Here is an 8,181-nt window from a genome sequence, read left to right as displayed (position 1 = left end):
AACATTAAATTATAATAGGCGTTTAGAAAGTGTTGTGGCAATACATTTTAAATGCTCCTGAACACAATGCCAACATAGAGAAAGGGAATGTTAGCATCTACAAGTTATTGCCAAGTGCCTAAGTGTGATTCAGATAAGTTATATTGACTGTTGATAAAATTATACTTAATCAGAAATACATCTTTTGACCCAAATTTCTGGAATTACGCCAGTGGTGTGTTGCCTCTGGTTGAAGAGCATATATAAGGATGCTAACTAAATGCCAAAACCAGAACATTGCTCTACACAGATGTATATGTGGCACTGTTGAGAAAAAACATCCAGATGTTTGGCCTCCTTCAACCAAATGCCTAAATACAAGTGAAATCAAGAATTTAACACACATTCAGGGAATTTAATCAATCCAGTTGGGCTCATTCTACTGCAAAATAAAACAAAGCCAAACCCTGCCTTCTTTTTTTTTTTTCTTTTTTTAATATATTTTATTGATTTTCCACAGAGAGGAAGGGAGAAGGATAGAGAGCTAGAAACATCGATCAGCCGCCTCCTGCACACCCCTACTGGGGATGTGCCCGCAACCAAAGAACATGCCCCCGACTGGAATCGAACCTGGGACCCTTCAGTCCGCAGGCCGATGCTCTATCCACTGAGCCAAACCGGTCAGGGCTCCCTGCCTTCTTTTTTAAGGTCAGGGCTAGAGACCTGGATTTTCAATGTACATTATCTCGAATCTTCTTCTACTTTGACTGCTTATAAATTCCGTAATGAAGTGTATAATGATTTCAGTGCAACCGAGAATCCAGTAGTGCAAAGCTTTGGCCCTCAGAATCCAACAATTATTCTAAATCACCTGCTTGTTTTCTTTTCTTTGCTAATATAGCAAACAAGAGTTAATAAATAAGAATATAGCTAATAACCTTTCCAGGTAAAAGTTGGTCATAATAATTGCAAACATATTCAAATATCTTACTTTAGGCTTATATATAGGCAGCAAGTCATGGATAAAAATAGTGCCCTTATATAAAAAGTTATATAACACAGTGACAGAAAAATTGAAAATGTCAGAAATCACTGCCACCGTGAAATAGATTAAAACAACCAAGGGTTTTCATTGAATGTAAGTAATTCAATGTGATAGATCTATTGCAGAAATGGCTTCTGTTTTTCCCCCTCCTTACACCACCTCTATACATCTCCTCCAACCAGGATGTGCCATTTATTTGTTCCACACGCCCATCCTTTGAACCAATCTGTTTTGCAACTTGTGTTGGTCTCTAGATTGTGGTGGATATGAGGGGGGGGCCACACTTAGCCGAGGCCTTGAGAGGCAGCGTGTGCACTTATTTGCACTCATGCTCCTCTACCTTTGCCGCGAGAGCCACTCTGGCCCACCTGCTAAAGAATAAGAGACCATATGAAAGAGCCAGATCATCCCAGCTGTAGCCATCCTAAACCAGCCGGCCACAACTGACCCACCAGCTGGCAACAGATACACAATCCAGCTCAACCGAGCACTGACCAGGCCCTGACCAGCAGGACCCACCGGGCTCATTTGTAGGCGTCTGAGAAATATAAGTGGTTGTTTTAAGCCAGTAAGTGTTGGAGTAACTTCTTATGCAGCAATAGATAATTGATTTAATCAATGTCAGACAAATTTTTTACAGCGAAATAATGCAAATATCGTGATTATCTAAATATTACTGACACTTGAATTTACATACATTTAATATTTTTAAATGCAGTGTCATAGTTTAGACAAGTATGATTGTGTGCTAGATAAGACACATATGATTCTCTTCATTTTAAAGATGAGAAAATGGAGACAAAGAAATCCAAATTATTCATCCAGTTGGTATTGAGGAAAGAAGGGGGGGGTTAGGATAGATTAAAGAGTAGAATCCGCTTTAAAACCTCATCAATTTCCAATAGTCCTTAGGGTCTTAACTGGCTGTATTGTGAGTTTGATTTAAGGATTTAAAATATCAGCACACTGGTACCCCAGGTAATATGGCATGTTCTATTCTCACCATTAGGGAAACAAAGTATTTCTGCCTCTAATAAATTTGCTAAAACAACAAAAAAAGGATGTCTCAATACCCGGCCAGTGTGGTTCAGTAGTTGAGCATCGACCTATGAACCAAGAGGTCACAGTTTGATCCCTGGTCAGGGCACATACCCAGATTGTGGGCTCCATCCCCAGTAGGGGGTGTGGAGGAGGCAGCCAATTGATGATTCTCTGTCATCATTGATGTCTCTGTCTTTCTCTTCCTCTTCCTTCATCTCTCTGAAATCAATTTTTATTTATTTATTTATTTATTTATTTAAAATGTTACAGGTCTCATTGTCACCACTATAATAAGATTACTGTGATGGAAGCATAACCTGTCTCTCAATGTAGCCACATTAACAAATTTCTGGACACTCTGAAATCAATTTTTTAAAAAATGCCTTCCAGAAACCTGCGCATAATTTAATAGTAATTGTTTGTCTCGGGCTTCCATGGTGTTTATCCTTCACTGAGAAGAAAAGGGAGCAGGGAGAACATTCACCTCTTACTTTGGTGTCAACCTTTGGAGTACTTAATAAACTAATTAAATTAAAGATTCAGAATGTACCAATCTTTGCATGGAGATAACCACTGAGCAATCAATGATAATTTAAAAAATCAATTGGTCTTCTGTAGTAATTAAATTTGCCCACTTAGATATAATTGATATTGTTCGCAACTAATTATCCAACTAAGGGCTCTGAGGGACTTTTAGAGACTGAAGGATTGAGCCAAAGATTCTTCCTCATGTGAAATTGGACAGAAGGCCATGTTTTCTCAAAAACTGATTTAGTCTTCCCGGGAAACACAGTATTGAACAAACCCCAAAACAGTCAGGAAATCAGTATTTCATTAGGGGCAGTTTAGCGCACTATCTGGGATTCCGTGTGTGACCCTGGGCTAATCATTTAATCCTCGTGTTTCAGTGCCCTCATCTATAAAACGGAGTTGTAAGCATTAAGTTACTAGTAATAAAGTGTTTAGAACAGTAAGCTTTGTATTGATATCATTTTTAGCTATCTCTTCATAAGATCTTCAGAAAGAATGGCAAGATAGTCACCAATCACAGGTTTATTCCATTGTTTCATTCTCTCTTGCACCTAATTTCTGTAGGCATTTTGCAGTTAAGGGTTACCACTGGCCTTTCCCATATTATGAGATTCGATTGTTCTCCATGGGATTAAAAAATTGCTAACCTAGGAAAATGGGAACTTCACATTTGCTGTGTGGCATATCTGATTACAAGTTATTAAGCCAATCCTCCCTTCCCTCTCATAAGCAATTCATTTCTCAGCACCAGAGGGGAAGAATAATCATAAAATAAAATACAGGATGATCTTATCGCTGATGCTTAGCATTTGTATATTCACTTAAAAAGGTAGCAGAGCAATTTACGGCAGCCCTCAGGCAGCCTAAATGACATGTTAGCAAGTTATATAGATATGCTATTACCTATTTATTCTGATATTCAATGCAAAAATGTCAGGGAGATCGCTCCTTAAGTACACTAAATTACTGACTCCTGGGGCTGGAAAGTACCGAGAGAAGCTATTAGCTATTGAACCTATCGCCTGGATAAGAATCTATGGCCCATGTAGATGTGAACCTTTCCAAATTCTAGAGAAAGCTATTAAACTAGCTTCTACATTAAGATTCTCACTCTTCCAGGAAATTCTTTTCAAGGTGTTCTGGCTTCAGCATTAGTACATGTGCACTTGTTCTATCATTTGATGGAATGAAAAAAGCTGAGGAGCCTTCTGACCCAGGCAGCACTTCCTTCAGTGCTCTCCTTTGTCCCAGAGCTGTTTTGGCCAGCACCAAGGAGACCACCCTCTTGTCCTGTAACCTACCTTCTCATAGGAGATGAAATTACCAATATTCTACACACTCTGTTCTGACAATGCAGGAATCGTCTCTTGAGCTTAGCAGTCCATGTTTGTCTTCTTTGACCTTCTGAAATACCCATCAGTCCAATAAGAAAAGGGAATAGCTTTGAGATCAAACCCTCCTTGTTACTGCCCATAATGGGTGAAGCTATCTAGCGAAGGATCAGAATTTGAGCACAAAGGCCAGCAGCAGTTCTTGGCACGTTGCAGCTCCTAAGTAAATGTAGAATGGATGAAGTGCAATTTGTATGGATGAAATGCAATTAAAAATTAAACTCTTCAGTTTCTAAGTATATTTTTAATTAAGGTGGTCAACCACTAAGCAGTCCAACTCTCCCTCACCCAGGCCTTGCTTCCCTCGTGCTCTTACAAGCGATGTTCCCCAGAGCTCCCTCCTTTCAGACCTGTAATGTCTGTCTCAGAATCTGTTTCGCAGGGAACTGGCCAAGGGTACTTTCCCACATGAAATAAACTTCAGGATAACAAAATAGTTGATGAGGGAGAGTTTTTTCAAAAATAAATAGAAAAAGAATGATATAGTAAGACTAACACCATTTCACAGATTTCTGATCAAATAATGGATCTAGGCCAGTGGTCAGCAAACTGCAGCTCGCGAGCCACATGCGGCTCTTTGGCCCTTTGAGTGTGGCTCTTCCACAAAATACCACGTGCGGGCGCACATGTACAGTGTGATTGAAACTTCGTGGCCCATGCGCAGAAGTCGGTATTTTGTGGAAGAGCCACACTCAAGGGGCCAAAGAGCCGCATGTGGCTCGCGTGCCACAGTTTGCCGACCACTGATAGGCAATGATCCTCAATGACTGCTGATAGCACAAAAAGAGAGACAAATGGATATTACATTGCCGGAAGCCGGTCCATCCTTGCTGCTTGACACAGTCGCTGCAGGAAAGAAACATCTGCACAGCATATGTTTCAAGGGACCTGGCGTATATAGCATACTGTTCTTAATATGTTTGCTCCCCTTAGCGCTGTGTGTTTTAACCAAGGTCACCTCTCCAAGAAAGGTTGTTTCCCCAGGTAGGAATTTTTCCCTGAAGTCAGGGAGGGGATGCCTCTCCTAGAAAGGTTGTTTCCCCAGGTAGGAATTTTTCCCTGAAGTCAGGGAGGGGATGAAACTCCTTAACTAAGTGCCAGGCGGGCAGTTAATCACTACAAACAATCATGCTTAAGCTACATAATCTTTACTCCCTGGAATGGAGATAAGAAACGCCCTAACCTTTGTAATAGAAATTGACAGGATTAAAATCAACTGGTATAAATATGGATGTAACAAGACAATAAACAGCAGAACTTCGCTGGAGATCCAGACCAGAACTTGGCTGGAGATCCTGGCTAGAGATCCTGGCTAGGCTGCTGATCAACTGAACGCTGTCTCCGTGTCCTTCCTTCTTCACCGACTCCGTCTACACCTTTGGGGACCCCTGGACCTGCTGGGGTTGGACCCCGGCATTACATGTCTCCTGATGGAAACACACCCACCACCTATAGGGTATTCTTGCAAAAAAAAAAAAAAATTAACCTGAATTAGGCTAAATCTCTAGATCCAACTATAAGAAATATAGGGACAGAGAGTCATGTTAAATGATACCATGAGGATACAATTTTTACTAATAAAATCCAGAGTGTAAAAAACTCAACTGGACAGTCCAGTTTCTACAATAAATAGCTTATAAAGGGAGAGGCGGGGGAGGGAGGGAGAAACCTATTTAATAAATTACAATAAGGAGACTTTAAAAATAGGCTATAAAAAATTGAGATGATTGGGGAAATTTTAACCTTCATTAGATATCTGATAAAATTAGACATTCTGTTGATTTTTAGGTGGATTATAGTATTGTGAATATTTTTAAAAGATCTTTACCTTTTAGGGACATATACTGAACTTGACCAATGAAATGACTTGATGTCTGAGATTCACTCTAAAATAAGCGAGGTGGCAGTAGGGATGAGGAGTGAGTAGAGGTATGGATAACACAGTTTTGGCCGTGAGATGATAACTGGTAGCGCTGGCCAATAATACATGGAGGTTCGTAATAGTATTCCTTCTACTTTTGTATACATTTGAAAATTTCAATAAAAAACAATATAATATAAAAACAATCCCACTGAGCGCTAAGCAGAATAACTGAAATGCAGTGCCCAAGATTCCCCACTGTGAAAAGTGGTAATTTCTTTTATTTCGCCACTTTCAAATAATACATTGTAACTCATGGTATTGAACTATAATACAATAAAAGGAGCATAATGATAAAATTCCTTATGGATTTAAGGTTAAAACATAGAAGATCCCAAAAATACATAAAATAATTTAAGAGGGACATTACATCCTAATCTATATAAAAAGTGGAAAACAATGGCTATTTTTGAAGGGGAGAGTAATTTTAAAGACATTAAATGGTAATCAACTCATTTAAGCAATGATACTACAGAATAAATATTTCTATAGAACATTTTATTTTTTCATTATGGAATAATTAGAACAGACTAGGAAAAGGAGAAGTCTTCCATTAAAGGTTTTCTGATAAAATATATGACACCAAGTTACATGTGAATTTCAGATAAACAAGGAATAATTTTTTTCTGGTAGGTATGTCCAAAATATTTTTATTTTCTAAATCTGCAATCCTACTTCTAATTCTTTAGCTAGTTTTTCCCCAGCTTTATTGAAACATAACTGATATATAACATTCTATAAGTTTAAGGCGTACAAGTGATGATTTGGTATATTGTGAAACACTTTTGCTTGTTTTTGTAGTTAATTTTTTTCATTCTTACCACCATCTGACCGCCTGTCCTAAAACGTTGTCCATATGGTACTTCATTAAGGCGACTATTATTTAAAACCTCTCATGTTAAGAGGCCAAGGGAGATTTCCAGCACTGTCACCTTGGAGATTGCAATTCTGGTACAGGTATTTAATTTTGAGATCTCAAAACACCAACAGAAAAATTATCCCCTAGAGAATGAGGAATCTGGAAAGTGTTTTTGACAGATCCACCACATTCTTGCAACAGCAGAGGCTGCCTGCCACTTTGTTCTCTCTCCTCCTCCCCTTCCCCCTGCAATAACACACAAACTGTATTAATCAACCAGATAATGGCGGTGGTGAGTGGGGGGTGATGAGGGCTCCACTGTACTTACTGCGCTGATTCAACCAGACATATGGCTAGAGGTGGGAAAAATGGGAACCAGAATGTGGCCCCTTCGTCCCAACCACAGTCCTTTAGAGATGACCCCATCTCTCCTACGTCTCCAGGACTATGTATTCATATTTGGGCTGTTTTCAGAGTTCTTTCCTACACTTTCCTTTGCTACTCAGAAAAACTCTGAGAGATTAAACAACTGGCCAAAGGTCACACATTTGGTTGAACCTTGTACTCCTGATCCTCATCTCAGGATTCTTGGCACCGTAATTTAAATAAGATTGATCTTTGATAAAGTTAGTTATTCCAGCCACTGGAGTTCCTGTGAACTAATAACAGTTCTGGACCCAGCCTTTGACCCATCTAAGTGAGGGGCACCCTGCGTACATACCCTTATATTCTCAGTTCATTCAATGCTCAATACATATTTAATGATCATTGGGATAGCTTTGAGGAAACAGTGCTAGACAAGATAAAAACAAGTATCTGACTTCGTTGAGTTCACAGTTTACCAGGAAATGGGCAATTAGATATGTAATAACAATGACCCCTGATCAGTGCTGTGACAGAGTCGTCAGAACACACACTAAGCGTCTCTAAGCTCTAAACTCTCAGAGGAGAGCTTAAACAGACCTGCAAGACTTGTAAGAATAAGGTGTTAGGAACACAGTTCTCCTTTATCCTCTGTTCACTGCACCATTGTTGGAATACTTACTCCTCAAACCCTAGGTCCTTTATCCTGCCCCACTATGCCAACTGTCAGGTCCGAGCCCCTCTGTGAAGGACTTTACCTCCTAGGACACCGGGTATTCGGTGGAGAAGCCATGGGAAGTTGTAGGTATATAAGAGAGTCTTCATTGTAGAAGCCAGTGGCCATGTAGCCATTGCTAACAAGGAGCCACTAGACAAAACAGTTTTTCAAAGTATAGTCCCATACTGTAGCCATTCACTGGCTAATTAATAATACATCTTTCCCACACAGCCGCAGTAGTCTCTGTACCTACAGCAACAGCCTCCTGGTCAGTAATACATCTTCCCTGTAATACAGCCCCATACTGGCTGGTCAGTAACAACTTTATACTAC

The 8,181-nt window shown here is 39.7% G+C and overlaps 1 non-coding gene across 1 annotated transcript; it reads right to left on the bottom strand.

The window, feature by feature from the left end:
• Nucleotides 1-2,324: 2,324 nt before the first annotated feature.
• On the bottom strand, nucleotides 2,325-2,450 carry LOC118661917. The gene has a single exon (XR_004969528.1). It is a non-coding gene; the product is annotated as a small nucleolar RNA SNORA1 (small nucleolar RNA).
• Nucleotides 2,451-8,181: the final 5,731 nt, after the last annotated feature.

The sequence above is a fragment of the Myotis myotis genome, unplaced genomic scaffold (genome assembly GCF_014108235.1).
Source record: "Myotis myotis isolate mMyoMyo1 unplaced genomic scaffold, mMyoMyo1.p scaffold_m19_p_1, whole genome shotgun sequence".
In the NCBI taxonomy this organism is placed as follows: Eukaryota; Metazoa; Chordata; class Mammalia; order Chiroptera; family Vespertilionidae; genus Myotis; species Myotis myotis.
The sequence above is the reverse complement of the archived record's forward strand: the minus strand, read 5'-3'. Positions and strand labels throughout refer to the sequence as shown.